The sequence below is a fragment of the Dermacentor silvarum genome, chromosome 2 (assembly GCF_013339745.2).
Source record: "Dermacentor silvarum isolate Dsil-2018 chromosome 2, BIME_Dsil_1.4, whole genome shotgun sequence".
NCBI lineage: Eukaryota > Metazoa > Arthropoda > Arachnida > Ixodida > Ixodidae > Dermacentor > Dermacentor silvarum.
In genome coordinates this window covers 32525723-32541202 of record NC_051155.1, presented here as the reverse complement: position 1 = coordinate 32541202, position 15480 = coordinate 32525723, and the positions used below count along the sequence as shown (strand labels likewise).

The 15480-nt window shown below is 49.9% G+C and overlaps 1 pseudogene; it reads right to left on the bottom strand.

Annotated features, from left to right (window-relative positions):
• Nucleotides 1-662: 662 nt before the first annotated feature.
• LOC125943392 (uncharacterized) lies at nucleotides 663-5225 on the bottom strand (annotated as a pseudogene).
• Nucleotides 5226-15480: the final 10255 nt, after the last annotated feature.

Genomic DNA, 15480 nt, shown 5'->3' with positions numbered 1-15480 from the left:
AAACGTGCCCCTGCAAGCATTCCAGCAAGCTATAGTAGTCGTAGAGGACGACTCCCCCGGCGACCGCCTGCTCCTGGCCTCCGAATGTCCCGAACTGTTTTCCACGATCAAGTCGCTCACGCTCGCCTTGCTACCGGCGCCGCAATCAGTACGATTCCCACGATCACCGTGTGCAAATGACGCGCACATTTACAAGATGCGACAATTCCTCCGTACCTGCGTGTGGGGGAATTACGGAATTCAACGTGACATCGTACCATTCCACGTACGGCAGCAATTGCGCCCACATCGTGGCCACGGCACTGCCCCGGTTGCAAAAGCTTGCACTGCCCCCTTGCGCAGTCCGCCAGGAAAACTTGTTCGCGCTGCTGGCCCAGGGCTTCAAGTTCATCGAGGAGCCTGAGATCTCGACCACAAATGCTCTTGTGTGTGCCACTTGCGCGCTGCGACCCAGGCTCACGGAAATGAACTTTGAGTAGGCGCACACTTTGAGAAAGCTGCGGCGACTATTCATCGGCGAAGCCGCAAGAATCGCGTCCAACGCCTTATTGCTGAGGTGCAGAGTAAGCGAGCTGTGACTATGCCTCCGCTGTCTGACCGACGAAGTAGACGACAAGTTGTTCTCAAAAATCGGTCACTTTCTCCGCCTAAATCAACACCTCTCACGGCTCACCGTTGCAGCCAGCAACGTATAGCTGGGCATCAGCAACTTCGCCGTAGCACTTCTCTTGGTGAAGAACCTCAGAAACCTTTGCGTGATTACCGGGACTTCGACGACGCGCAACGCTGCAGCTGTATTTGTCGATCTCATGCGAGAGCGCTTGCCACGGATCGAGTCGGTGCACGTTCATTACATGAATGATTGTTCGGAGATGAAGGTGCTGACATGGGTACGCCAACGAAACAGTGCGCAAGGAGCCATCGTGGACGACTGCCCTTGCCTCGCCCGCCACTGCTCAGAGAAAACTTTCATTGGCCTGGATACTCCAATAAGCCGGTGTTGACGAAGCTGCCAAGCCCGAACTCATCGAACACCGCGATGACCACCGCAAGCGCCGGTTTGGCCACCCAGTGAATGATCCCCGTATTTTGCCTATATTTTGACCTGTGCAATAAATTATTTTACGCACGGAAAGTCTGTTACATCTTGTGGTGCGTATATTCACGCTTCGAATGGCCTCGTCACGCAAGCACCGGTCGTCGTTATCGTGTTCTAAATTTTTCTAATTCGGGGAGGAAAAATGGGGCGTTGTTTTTAAGGAAGAAAACTGGGTATAACTTCTGCAACAGGACTTGTTGTTGGGCTAATTGGTGCTTGTTTACCGACATACAACGACACAATTCCAAAGAAGAGACGCAGATACACGTCACGCATGCTATGAATAGAATATGGAGCTTATGCTTTCTGGCATTATAAAGTTTGATCTTTCAGGTAACATTTACAAACGATTAACGCACCAAATCTTCTCCCATTGGACACAAACGTTCCATTTAAGCAAGCGAAAGTACTCGCAGGAAAATTTAATAACAAAGAGAGCTGCTCACAAATTATGTGACAAACGTATTTATGCAAATGCTCATAGTCAGGAACAATTATTACATATAAATGAAACCACATTAACAAACTTATGTGTATGAATATCCGGATATCGGTGGTACACCGAGGCTATATCGGATACAGCGATGCCTCCTTAGTTCTCAAAGCAGGATTTTCAGTAAGGAGTAAAAAAAATTATTTTCTTCTTATTATTTCCGAAGAAATATCAATTGTTTTTATGTTTAAGCATCTTTTGAGAGTTTTAATGTACTGTCTATTGCGAGTTATTCAAGTTGCAGAATTCTCACGCTGCGCTGCCTAGGATGCATAATATAAAAAGGCTTCTTTTCTGTTTTCCGCTTGCATTTATACTTGCGTGCAACCTGAATGGCTGTGGCCTAGGTGTCCATTCTTCTGTATCAGTGCGATGGTCGCGATTTTACATAGTGTGTCTGCATGCCATTGTGCGTAGTGGGAATTAAGCCTGCGCTCAGGAACTCAGGAGTGATCAATATCACCAAGTGAAAGCATTCAAAACTAAACTAAAATTGTATGCTTCGCAAAATTTTCCTTATGAAGCAAAAAAATCAGATTTTGAAGCATTATCATTGATTCATTAAAAATTTTGGGACAATCTGCCGATGTACTGCGCATCTGTGGCAACAGCGCGACCCGCGTTGTCGTTTCCACCGCTCCTGTTCACATGGACAAAGATTGCACCGACAGAACACACCATGGAAAGGCTGCGCGTATCAAGCCACGAGACTTTTGAACGAATATGCAAATATTTAAAACAGAATGCAATCGAACCCGTCTCACGATGAATCTTGACGTTAAAGGGGGCCAGAACCACAAATCGAGCTAGCGGAAGAAAGACTTTGCGTGGACAGCATACCATAGGCTGCTGTGAACAGCTCGTCGAAATAGTGTGCGCGGAGCGTGCGGCTCAGAAGGGAAGCGCGAATATCACGGCAGCCATCTTGCGAGTAGTTCATATTCCCACAACAGGCGACACCCCTCACTCCAGCTGTGATGGCAAGATAACATGGGAAGGCGGAAATAGACAATCGGCCATCGATTACTGTCTGATGACAGAAGGAATTTATGATAAGTTGAAAGAAATGGTCATTGACGAGGAAGGGAATAGCAGCCTAGGAAGTGACCATAAACGCATCATTTTGAAAATGGCATATGTGATTGGGAAAGAGAGCAAGGCATGAAGAATGGCCAGTCCAAATTTGAACGATGAACAAATAGCAAAGATAGCCACAAGATTCGAGAAAGAACTTGACAAATGGCAAAGCAAGGAGTGAGTATATAGTGAGCTTGTAAGTGTAATGACGAGAGTGATCAGGAAAGGAAAATGGAAGCCGAAAAGCTCGTGGAACAGCTTCGCTACACTCCCGTGTCCACGACCACTTTTCTCCCTTGCGCAACAGACGATACAATGGTTCTGCCACGCAGGCAATGTTGCTTAAAAAGTTTGCGTAAAAGTTTAACATGCCTAGCTTATGCCTTTAGCTCCGTTTGGCAAGCGGGCTCTGGCGCTTCCGTGACCGCTTTTGTCTTTTCTTCCGCGGGATAGATACCGTCAGCGCACACAGTGTGACCTAGATAAGTCACGGTGTCCTGAAAAAAAAAACGGCACTTTTCTTCTTTCAGAGTCACGTTGTAATCATTAAGCCACCGCAGGACTAGTTCCAACGTCTTATGGCAGTCAGTGAAGTTTCCCCCCCCCCCCCGGACACAATGACGTCATTTATGTAGCAACCCACGTTCGGTATGCCCTTGAGCACCTCATTCATGAATGACTGAAAAATGACTGGCGCGTTGGCTACGCCAAACGGTAAACGCTAGGACCCGAAAAGTCCCATGTGCGTATTAATGGTTAGCAGTGGTCCGGACTCAGTAGTAAGCAGAATCTGCCGATACGCGGCTGAAAGATTCAGCACGCAAAACACCTTGCCACCCGCTATTGCAGAGTACAAGTCTTCCGGATGAGACAATGGGTAGTGGTCGGTCTTTAGCACGGGATTTATTGCTACTTTGTAGTCCCCGCACGATCTCAGCGAGCCATCTTTCGGCTGAATCACAACCACAGGCGTTGCCGAATAGCTTTGCATTACGTGGCGTATAACTCCACTTTTTTGCAGCCTTTCCAGCTCCTTTTCTACGTTATCTCGTAGCGCATATGAAACGTTTCTGGCCTTGCCAAATACTGGCGCACAGTTCCGATTAAGAACTATCCTTGCTTGGTAGTTTTTTACTACTCCGGGTTGGTTAGAAAACACCTCTGGGAACTTTTGTTTCACTGCTTCCACTTTGCTAGCGTCGCTTACATTTACGGACAACACACTTTTCCAGTCAAGCCCTAGCATCTCGAGCCAATTTCGCCCCATCAGCAGTGGAAAGCGTTTGCCGTGATCTTTGACAATGATAAGTGGCAGTCGCAAAGACTGGTTGCCGGTCGTAACGAAAACGGTGCATTGCCCCTTCACTGGAACGGGTTCCCCAGTGGATGTTCTTAGGGTGACTCGCGATGGCTCGCACTTGACATGAGGAAATGCGTTCTGCCTAACACTCAAAGAAATTAGGGTTACAGCAGCTCCAGTGTCAATCTGCATGCAGATGTCTTTCCCTTCTACGTTTACTTGCACTTTGTATCCAGAAGGGACTGTATTAATAACATGGAACACATCTAATCCAGAGTCACTATCGGAGCAGTCCACCACGTTCGCTGTGTTTAGTTCTCTGCACTTACTGAGACACATCTTCTGTAAATGTCCGATTTGTGAACAGCTGTGAGATTGGACATTCTTATACCAGCAAATACTAGCGGCATGCGCCTTGCCACATCTTTCGCCGACGCGCTTGACGACCTTGAATTTCCGAAGCTTCCATTTCTTTTCAGTTCCCCGTCCTCTTATCGCCATGGCATGCAGCGTCGCTTCCTTGTCTTCTGCATGCAGTAACGCCGTTTGTCGCGCAGCCTGCTCCCGGTCCAAGGCTATCTTGCACGCCTTTTCAAAGGTTAAACTGTCTTCAGCAAACAAGGCGAGTTGCGTTTCTTCGCGACTTATGCCTGCCACCAATCTGTCTCGCCTTGCAGGAAGAGAGCGAAATTGCACTTCTTTGCTAAATGCTTTAAGGCCACTATAAAATCCTCGACGCTTTCTTGTTCCTCTTGTGCTCGCTTGTTAAATTTGCAACCTTCGGCGAAGACCGAACAGCTTGGGCTCTAGTGCTTCTTGAACAGCAATGTCACCTCTTCAAAGGATTTGTCCCCGGGAACGGCGGGTACTACCAAACTTTGCAGCACCTCGTACGCTCGTGATCCTATCACGCTCAAGAATGCGGCCGGCTTCTTTTCCTTTTTGATATTGTTTGCTGTGACGAAATGCTCAAAGCGTTCTAAATAGGATTCAAAATTCTGCTCCTTCTCGTGGTACTCGTCTAGCTTCCCCAGTCGCGCCATTTCCAGTGAAGTGACTGTATACTTATCGGTTCGCTCGCCCGATGACTGCGTTGACTCGTTGCTGTGGTACCGACGATTTCAACCGTTCCGGGCCATGGCTGCAGCCGCTTTCCTTTCCGTGGCTGTGGACCGCCGGCCATCTATGATACTGCTTCCGTACTGAGCTAGTGGAAGCGGGCACATCCCATCTTCGTCGCCAGTGCGATAAACCAAACAGGCAGCATTCCAACAAGCAAAAGGATGACCGTTTATTTAACAGTACACTTATATAGACAAAGGATCACGTGATCCGTAACAAAAGGAATGCGCGCACTGGCTGCGCACTGTTATGTGACGTCAATCTATAACGCGTGCGACCTTTGACGAAGCAGCGCGAATGCTTTGCCAACGAATTGCAGCCGCGCTGAAGGGGGTCGCGGACGATGCCTCGAAGACGGCTTCTCGAAGCAACTGCGACTCGGAGTGATTTAGAGCCACTTTTTAAAAGTGGCGCTAAATTAGAAGTGTCGACTTACAGACCTATTTCCCTGACATCGATTTGTTGTAAACTACTTGAGCATTTTCTATGTTCCATCTTAATGAATCACCTGACTTCTGTTGGATTTTTTAATCCTAGACAACACGGCTTTCGAAAAGGATTTTCATGTACAACCCAATTAATTGAACTCTATCACGATATAGCGTCGGCTTTGGACAACAGAGGACAGATTGATTGTTTATTTTTAGATTTCCAAAAGGCGTTTGATTCGGTATCACATTCAGTTTTAATACAAAAGTTGCAGAATTTAAACATTGACAAAGCCGTTTGCAGATGGGTTACGGATGACTTAACATCAAGATAACAGAGGGTGGTTTTAGGTGGATCATGTTCATGTTTAGTTTCTGTCACTTCAGGGGTACCACAGGGTTCTGTATTGGGCCCACTTCTTTACCTTGTGTTCATAAATGATATTTCGGATGTAATCAAGAGTAACATTAAAATATTTGCCGATGATTGTATATTGTATACTAATTTGATTGACCAAACGGATTCCACACAGCTTCAGGAAGATCTTAATCACGTAGAGGCATGGTGTAAAAATAATGGCATGGTACTAAACAGCAATAAGTGTGTTCACGTCAGCTTTACTAAAACGGTCGATAGGCTAACGAATCAGTACGTCTTAAACAATGAAGTAATTAGGAAGGAGAACAAATACAAGTATTTGGGCGTTACGTTTTCTGAAGAAGGGACTTGGTCTGAACAAATCAACAGTGTTGTTAGCAGGGCAGGAAAAGCCCTTGGCTTTCTACAACTATACCTTAAACATGTGACTAAAGAAGTTAAACAGACCGCATACCATGCCTATGTCAGACCTGGAATATACTGGAATATGCCTTTCCTGCGTGGGACCCGTTTCACAAGGTACATATTGATGCACTTGAACGTATTCAGTCTATTGCAGCCAGATTTGTTCTGGGGAAGTATGATCGGTTCGAAAGTTCTAGAGCCATGAAAAGAGAACTTAAGTGGGAATCTTTAAAAGAGCGAAGACGTAATCTTAGACTTAAGTTTTTTATTCAATTTATAACAAGCAAACAGGAATCAATGGTTTAGATTATCTACGACCGGCGCATTATCAGTCCTCCCGTTTGGATAACAAATTTACAGTTCGGCGATACACCCCCAGAACCAATTTGTTCAAAAATTGAATTTTCCCTAAAACGATTTCTGAATGGAATTTGTTGCCACCAGATTTGGTTGGCCGCAAGACTGCGGATTTATTTTATGAATGTTTGTGCCCCCCGCAATAATACCAACAAAGACGCTGTGGGTAATGTCAAATAAAAAAAAAACAAGTTCTTATGACTTTTCGAGGTAGGCACCAACCCCTATCAGTCGGATTAGTGGGATGAAAGCATTAACTGGAGAAAAAGTAACAGGGGAAAGCAATTAAGTGGTCACATGAGGGAGAGTCCAGAAGTTCTCAGAAAACGTACTCTCCAAAAGTGGCACCCTTCTTTTGTCGGCCTCTCTGGCTCACCTCCTCTGCACTCCGAGTTTGATTGCGACTGGTTGCTTCTTTGTGCTCAACACAGCTTTCTTGGAGAATCAGGATAGAGCTGATTTGAACGACTACCTTAGGCAAGGCTTAATGTGAAGGGGGCTAGGATTGTGGCCGCTCTTAGGGTGCCTCAATGCGCACCCCCCGCCCCCTCCCTTCTGCATGGTGGCGACATTCTTTCAAGCAGGGGGCCTCAGCGTGCACCTACTAAAGAGAAGAAAAGGATAACCAAATAATTTGAATTGCATTCGATCACGCACTATTCTTTCTGGGAGCGCTTCAGTGCAGTTACTAATTGCACGAACGTCTGCATATACACAGAGCAGTACCGTGCCAGGTGCACGGTACTGCGGAGGCAGATTGAACGTGGCGCTCGCCGTAGCAGGCGCCGCAAGTGTCGCCACCCTGGGGCATCCCGGCATTTCTTTTTTTTTTTTTGGAATGGTTGGAAAAACTCTTTCTTTTTTAATTCAGTGACAAATTTGTTTATTTCTATCCTTTTAGCGCACGAGAAACACAGGGACAAACAAAGAAAACAGACATTTGTACAAATCATGCTCAAACTTATATTATTTAATTTTGTTTACAACTTCATGCATTTAGAGAAACAGCAGCGTTTACGGACCTATAGTGCAAACGTAACCTATTCTAGCTACCATTGCAGAAGTATCTGCGTATGCGTCAGAAAGGTATTTTCCAAACAAGGTACTCTCGCCAAAAAACCAGTAAAGCAAATTACTGCTCCCATTCAACGTATTCGCCTTTACCACAACCTTTGCTCTACGAAGGTGCGGCGGTAGTAAATGCTGTTGAAAGACAACAATACATTCCCTCTGGGTGGCTAAGTGTGTGCGTGTTTGGGAAAGCAGGAGACATGGAATTTTCAGCGGAATTCCGGGAAACAAATTCTGCTCGCGCATCCTGTGGGTATTCATAGAGATGAATGCAGTCTGTGGAGGACAGCCTTTTGGTTAGCAAACAGCCGTACAAGGCAGCCGTCATTTTCACAACTGTTCTGCAGAATTCGCCATCCCATATTGAGCTATTGACAGCGCTAGGGTGGCTACAACTGGGTCTTGTGAAGAGCGCGGGCCATTTCCCTTGCCCGGAAGTGTCGCCTTGCGCGATCCCTGCGCTAGATCGAGCTGCGGTCGGGTTCGAAAGCGTCGCTCTCAAGTGACTTAGCGCCGCAGCAGCTACGCGCTTTCAGTTAACCAAGTAATATATATGGGGTTCTTTAACGTGCACCTAAATCAAAGTACACGAGTGTTTTGGGGCGAAATGCGAAAACACCCGTGTACTTAGATTTAGGTGCACGTTAAAGAACCCCAGGTGGTCGAAATTTCCGAAGTCCCCCACTACGGCGTGCCTCATAATCATATCGTAGTTTTGGCACGTAAAATCCATAATTTAATTTTACTATATATATATATATATATATATATATATATATATATATATATATATATATATATATATCAGTGAAGCCAAGAATCGCAGGGGCCGCCACAGAAATAGTTCAAAATATAGAAGCACGTATGGGAATAACATATAACAGGCCTTGGTTTAAAAAGTTGCAGTGGCTTAGCTAGGCTATGCCAGGATATACGTAGCGTTAGCAAAGGTTCAGCTGATTATTCTTAGCTTTCCTGGTTGTCTCCTACGCTCAACCGCTAATTGCCAGGCAACTACTTCGGGATCCGATGAGTCAAGCTTCTCCGTTCTTCTGCGCTGTTGAGCAGCATTTGCGCTCTCCTTCTCCATGGCTATACCACACTGGCAAACGCCAGTCAGAAGCGCAGCGGCTCCAGCGCAGTGTCAGACGGCGACTGCACAGCGAGCGCGCGCCGGCGCCAGTGCGTCTACCACGGCTACGACGTCACTCCTCTGGAATGCGCAGACCGGCGGCGGTGAGTCGCGCGCGGCGGCGGCGGAGTGCGCGAGAGGTGCCGGCTCCGGTGGCTCCGGTGCGCAAGCCGTGTGACATCACTGATCCTTGCGCATGCGCAGCACGGCTCTTGATGTCCCGCGCGAAACGGGCTTGGCTAGGCCAGTGTAGCTAACGCTACAAAAACAGAGCGCTGTCTCTGTGTGTCTGTTTCTTTCTACGTCCTCATTCAGTCGTGCTTCACATTTCCTCAAAGACTTAACCGACGTTTTGGCTGGGACTGCGGGTTGCTAACTTTGCAAGAAAACACGGTGCATGGTCTGTGCACACAGCACGACATCATGTGTTGCCAAAAGCACTGCCTCCGATTTCCACATGAAAATCAAAGGTAATTTTACGTCTGGAACTAACACCTGTACCTATTTGCTCGAATTATCTGTTTCCAAATTACAGTACGTTGTACAAACTGAAATGCCCTTCAGATATCGCTTTAACTCTTTAACTCAACTCGCTTTAGATCTCTTCCGCTTCACCGAATAATTTCAAATCGTAATGCACCATGGTTTAATATTACTCTTAAGCGTCTAGCAAACAAAAAAAAGCGGTTGTATAGATTAGCCCGGTTACGTCCTAGTGACATGCGCTGGGAACTGTACAAACAGGCTTCCGAAGAATACATGGTTTCCTTTAAAAAGTCGAAGATGAATTATCAACAAAATACCTAGCCATCTATGCTGACCACCGATCCTCGAAAGTTCTGGCGCTCTGTAAATCCCAAGGCTGATGACACAGTAAACCTTATCGACAGCACTGGTGGTGCCATCTCTCCCGAAAAATGTGCATCCGTGTTTAACACATTTTTTTCGCTGAACTTTTCTGATGACCAAAATATCCCGCTGCCAGAATTTTCATGCTCCGAATACACCACTATGTTTCCTATAATTATTCATTCTAGCGGTGTTGAAAATGTTATTAACAAATTTAAATGTTCCTCTTCACCCGGCTGCGATGAAATAACCACAATGTTCTTGAAAGCCACAATGGTGTATTCGTCAATTATTTTAACTAGACTGTTTCAGCAATTATTGGACACGGGATCTCTTCCAGTTGAATGGAAGGTCGGGAAGGTGATTCCACTTTTCAAGTCAGGTAACCAGCAATCACCATTAAATTACCGGCCCATTCCCTCACAAGCATTCCCTGCAAAATATTTGAGCATATTCTGTTTTCAAACCTTGCTAACTTTCTCGAATCAAACTCATTTTTTTCGCCATCACAACATGGTTTTCGCAAATCATATTCTTGTGAAACCCAACTAATATCTTTCACTCACAAACTTCATGCCATCCTTGATCGTTCTTCCCTCACAAGCATTCCAAAAATTCCAAAAATCTAGGAAAATGCAGTCAATGAGAATTGACTGCATTTTCCTAGATTCACTGCATTTTCCGTGCTCACGTTGGTTTCGACGGGAATTCAGGGCGCAGGCTCCTTTCCCAAGCGTATCACCCCTGAAGGAAGCCGAACGCCAAGCCGGGGTACGCTTGTACCCTTTGAACCAGTGGGTGCCCGGCGGCGGTGGGAATCGAACCCACAGCCTTTCGCAGCCGAGGCGGGCGTTCTACCACTAGAACGCCCGCCTCGGCTGCGTGAGCTAACTTTAGTTCACGCCTCGCTTTACTCGAGGAATTTTTTTATAAGTATCGGGCAAAATACTGCCAGCTCCAGCCTCTAGGATCACCTTCGGCTTGGTCACGATCGAGTGCCCAAGAGGCGGCCCGAGCTCAATGCATTTTAGAATAGTGATGCCTTTCCTAAACTTGATTCATAAAATAAGCATATTATTTCTATCCCACTCTCTCTCTTTCTCTTTCTCAATTTTGTATTTTTACTCGAAAGCAGCTTCACGCTGAGTTAGCAAATGCTGCCGCTTAGAGGCACACTGGACTCTGGAGAAAATTTGAAACCTTCTCGCATTTTCCTCGTGCGAAGAAGGGACAGTTGTAACTGCAATTCGCCTTTGAGTGCAAAAATGGAACGACCTGCTGGCACGTAGCAGTAGAGGTGAATTAAAGTTTACAGTTTCAATTGCCACCTGGATTACGGCGCTGGCAATAACCCGGGTGGTATTAGTATCGAAGCGTTGAACTGTGCAATTTTTAAACAGGGATTCCCCGGCAAGACTCGTGCAATCTGAAAACGTGTGCGTAAGTTTCTTTGAATGCAGGCACGAATGCGTGTGTTGCCAAATTTCCGAGGGGGGCTGTGTACCTTACTTTTAGTGTGACTTGAAAAAAAAATGTAATTCCACTAGGGAACACATACGCGCGCGGTGACGATGTTACCGTGTTTGAACTTTAGACGCAACCTCACAGCGACGACCACGACCACGGTAGAAATGCGCTTGTAGTCCGCATATAATTGCTATCGCAATAAAAGGAACTACCTCTTGCTCAGTTACCTGTTATTTTATCATAGACAACCACCCTTTTGTTGACAACCATAAAATACTCATTTTACGGGTGGTCAGCCCGCAGGGACAGACAACAGTAAAGGAAACGAGTCTGCGCACTCTGACAACCCGTTCTTCGCGAACACAATCGGCTCGACCAGGCTGGTGCACCCTCCGTTACTGTCACTACGTCGCACTAACTGAAAATGGCGCACCTGCGTTCTTACTTCTGCAAAAAGGAAACGCAATAAATATCCCATAGCGCATTCGATTATCCTTTCTTTAATAAAGCCGGTGCATGGGCCGGCAATATCTGTGTGTTTCCAAAGACTAGAAGGGCAAGAGGGGACGGAACGGCAGAGGTCCTCCACGCGCACCGTGCCGTGGGTACCGATCTTGAGATAACGGCAGACGACGATCTAGTACAAAGTACTTCCACCGCAAGTACGAAGTGCGACAGTGCGCTCGTGCCTGTGCCGAAGTTCGTGATCACGTGGTAGCCTCACGCAAGGCCTTTATGGTACCTTAAAACATTCTGAACTGCAATATTTTAAATGCTGAATGGCTTTATGCTTTGCAGATGCAATAGTTGCCTTCGAATGCGGAATGAATTTCGGACATTTTGTAATAGAGTAAGAAATTTGCCGGAATTTCTTACTCAATTCCGAAACAACGCACCACCAGACGCTTTTAAAACCAAATATGCGCACAAAGTACAATTTACCTTTGAAAGAGGGGTCCTTCTCCCATTCCTTCTTATATATGCACGGCTGTATTTCACCCACTTGCCCATGCTTAGTTTTGAGAACGGTTTTCTTACTGAACCACGTGTGAAGCGGCAGTAGGTGGCGCCGAAACCAAAACAAAAAGAGAGCTTAGCCTGGAAAGACGTGTAAACACGGCAGCGATGACTTAACGCCATCCACTCAGCGCCGACATTGATTGAAAACACGGCCTTCGCGATTGCCTACATTGTCGCATCAATGAGCTTTGGTTTTTCATAAACCGGCGTTCCCACATTTTGTCAGTGCTGACGTCCTTAATTCAAAAATAGCCCAAACATAGCCATGTAGCCAACTCGAAATTTTCGACGCCAAGCCGCGTAAAAGGTAGCCCAATTTGGCTATTATTAGCCCAATCTGGCTACCCTATTTATTTCGCGCGTCTTGCGCGACGCTCTGTTGGCGCTGCAATCGGGAGCGCGCTTAGGGCGCGCACCTACAAGGCTCCCTCCCATGCAAGACAACTGAGGCGGTTTCGTCCCATGGCCGGCATGCTCGTATCGTGAGCGGGGTACTCGTACCGTGGCCCGTGTGCTCGTACCGTGGCCGGCGTTCTCATACCGTGGCCGGCGTGCTCGTACCGTGGCCGGCGTTCTCGTACCGTGGCCGGCGTTCTCGTACCGTGGCCGGCGTTCTCATACCGTGGCCGGCGTTCTCATACCGTGGCCGGCGTGCTCGTACCGTGGCCGGCGTTCTCATACCGTGGCCGGCGTGCTCGTACCGTGGCCGGCGTTCTCGTACCGTGGCCGGCGTTCTCGTACCGTGGCCGGCGTTCTCGTACCGTGGCCGGCGTTCTCGTACCGTGGCCGGCGTTCTCATACCGTGGCCGGCGTGCTCGTACCGTGGCCGGCGTTCTCATACCGTGGCCGGCGTTCTCGTACCGTGGCCGGCGTTCTCGTACCGTGGCGGCGTTCTCGTACCGTGGCCGGCGTTCTCGTACCGTGGCCGGCGTTCTCATACCGTGGCCGGCGTTCTCAGTACCGTGGCCGGCGTTCTCGTACCGTGGCCGGCGTTCTCATACCGTGGCCGGCGTTCTCGTACCGTGGCCGGCGTTCTCATACCGTGGCCGGCGTGCTCGTACCGTGGCCGGCGTTCTCGTACCGTGGCCGGCGTTCTCGTACCGTGGCCGGCGTGCTCGTACCGTGGCCGGCGTTCTCAGTACCGTGGCCGGCGTTCTCAGTACCGTGGCCGGCGTGCTCGTACCGTGGCCGGCGTTCTCGTACCGTGGCCGGCGTTCTCGTACCGTGGCCGGCGTGCTCGTACCGTGGCCGGCGTTCTCGTACCGTGGCCGGCGTGCTCGTACCGTGGCCGGCGTTCTCGTACCGTGGCCGGCGTTCTCGTACCGTGGCCGGCGTGCTCGTACCGTGGCCGGCGTTCTCGTACCGTGGCCGGCGTTCTCGTACCGTGGCCGGCGTTCTCGTACCGTGGCCGGCGTGCTCGTACCGTGGCCGGCGTTCTCGTACCGTGGCCGGCGTTCTCGTACCGTGGCCGGCGTTCTCGTACCGTGGCCGGCGTTCTCGTACCGTGGCCGGCGTGCTCGTACCGTGGCCGGCGTGCTCGTACCGTGGCCGGCGTTCTCGTACCGTGGCCGGCGTTCTCGTACCGTGGCCGGCGTGCTCGTACCGTGGCCGGCGTTCTCGTACCGTGGCCGGCGTGCTCGTACCGTGGCCGGCGTTGCTCGTACCGTGGCCGGCGTTCTCGTACCGTGGCCGGCGTGCTCGTACCGTGGCCGGCGTTCTCGTACCGTGGCCGGCGTTCTCGTACCGTGGCCGGCGTGCTCGTACCGTGGCCGGCGTGCTCGTACCGTGGCCGGCGTTCTCGTACCGTGGCCGGCGTTCTCGTACCGTGGCCGGCGTTCTCGTACCGTGGCCGGCGTTCTCGTACCGTGGCCGGCGTTCTCGTACCGTGGCCGGCGTTCTCGTACCGTGGCCGGCGTTCTCGTACCGTGGCCGGCGTGCTCGTACCGTGGCTGGCGTTCTCGTACCGTGGCCGGCGTTCTCGTACCGTGGCCGGCGTTCTCGTACCGTGGCCGGCGTTCTCGTACCGTGGCCGGCGTGCTCGTACCGTGGCCGGCGTTCTCGTACCGTGGCCGGCGTTCTCGTACCGTGGCCGGCGTTCTCGTACCGTGGCCGGCGTGCTCGTACCGTGGCCGGCGTTCTCGTACCGTGGCCGGCGTTCTCGTACCGTGGCCGGCGTTCTCGTACCGTGGCCGGCGTTCTCGTACCGTGGCCGGCGTTCTCGTACCGTGGCCGGCGTTCTCGTACCGTGGCCGGCGTTCTCGTACCGTGGCCGGCGTTCTCGTACCGTGGCCGGCGTTCTCGTACCGTGGCCGGCGTTCTCGTACCGTGGCCGGCGTTCTCGTACCGTTGCCGGCGTTCTCGTACCGTTGCCGGCGTTCTCGTACCGTACCGTGGCCGGCGTTCTCGTACCGTGGCGTGGCGGCGTGCTCTACCGTGGCAGGCGTTCTCGTACCGTTGCCGGCGTTCTCGTACCGTGGCCGGCGTTCTCATACCGTGGCCGGCGTGCTCGTAACTGGTTGGCGTGCTCGGAGAGTCGCGCCTCGTGGGAGGCGCGACTCTCCGAGCTGGACTTGGGAAGCCGATTGGCGACCCTCAACCAGGCCCGGCGCGCCGCAATAGTCAGTGGTGGCCCTGGAAGAGGGGCTCCACCCACAGTGATGATAAGTGGTTCTTGAGGGAAAGGGAAAGGTTGGCGCTATCTTCTGCAGCCCTTGAGGGAGCACGGCTCAGCGCCAAGCACGCTCTTAATTTAAATAAAGTTGTTTCTCTCTCTCTCTCTCTCACACAACGTGACTCAGTAAATACTGATAGCGTCATGAATCAATCGGGAACGAAATCCTTCGGCTCGTAAGAATAAGCCGTGTCCAAATCCACGTCTCAGTGGCAGCTCTCACTAGAATTCTTTACGCCGATCTTGAGGCCACTGTTGTGCTGGTTGCATACGGCGGAAGTAATTTTGAGCCGGAAAACGTTTGGCTATGTTTTTGGCTACTTTTGGATCACAAAAAATTAGGGTTTGCTATCTTTGGGCTACATTTTGGGATCATTTGGCTATTTTTTGTTGAGGCCATCTGACAACCCTAGAAATAAACACAGATTGCATCTCTGCGTTCGTTGCGTGCGGACGTGGTCGCCCGCCGCCGCGCGACTACTATAGCTTGGCGACCCGGACGTGAGACGCTGGTCGTGGCAGCCTCCGCTCGGCTCCTGGCAAGCTCGCCGCCTCTTGAGTAGGAACGACGGTACGGCTAGTTCGCCGCCGTCACGTTGATTCCTACAAT